This window comes from Physeter macrocephalus, chromosome 18 (genome assembly GCF_002837175.3).
Source record: "Physeter macrocephalus isolate SW-GA chromosome 18, ASM283717v5, whole genome shotgun sequence".
In the NCBI taxonomy this organism is placed as follows: Eukaryota; Metazoa; Chordata; class Mammalia; order Artiodactyla; family Physeteridae; genus Physeter; species Physeter macrocephalus.
Genome location: NC_041231.1, coordinates 69535730 through 69536184, shown reverse-complemented (window position 1 = coordinate 69536184; position 455 = coordinate 69535730). Strand labels below are relative to the sequence as shown.

The 455-nt window shown below is 54.5% G+C and overlaps 1 protein-coding gene across 1 annotated transcript in view; it reads right to left on the bottom strand.

Annotated features, from left to right (window-relative positions):
* PACSIN1 (protein kinase C and casein kinase substrate in neurons 1) overlaps window positions 1–218 on the bottom strand; it is a 27234-nt gene extending 27016 nt beyond the window's left edge. The window contains exon 1 of the mRNA XM_007106296.2: window positions 151–218. The gene's annotated coding sequence lies outside the window, so the exon portion shown is untranslated. The remainder of the gene's footprint in view (window positions 1–150) is intronic.
* Window positions 219–455: the final 237 nt, after the last annotated feature.

Below are 455 nucleotides of genomic sequence, written 5' to 3'. Positions count from 1 at the left end.
ACACACACACACACACACACACACACACACACACACACACACGCACCCCACACACACACACCATGCCCCACCTCAGCCCCTATTCCTGGACCTTAACCGTGTTCCAGTCCCACAGGTGGGATCAGTCTACAAATGAGGAGGGGGCCTCACCCAGGCCACAGGGCAGCTGCTCTCGTGCCCGCCAGGAGTAGCCAACCTGTTCTGTCACCGCCTCCTTGTTCAACCCAAAGAGTATAATTGCCCCCCTCCCCAGCCCAGCAGTTATCCTCCATGTTCCCCAGTGCTGGGCAAATGCAATCAAGGCTCATTAACTGCTGCTTTGTATCTCATTTGCATAATGCCCCCATGACTGTCAAAATGCCAGAATCCTCCCAAAACCTCTGCCCATGACAGGAGAATGGAGCAGATTGCTGGCCAGCAATGGAGAAATAAACTGGACAAGGCTCTGCTGAGGG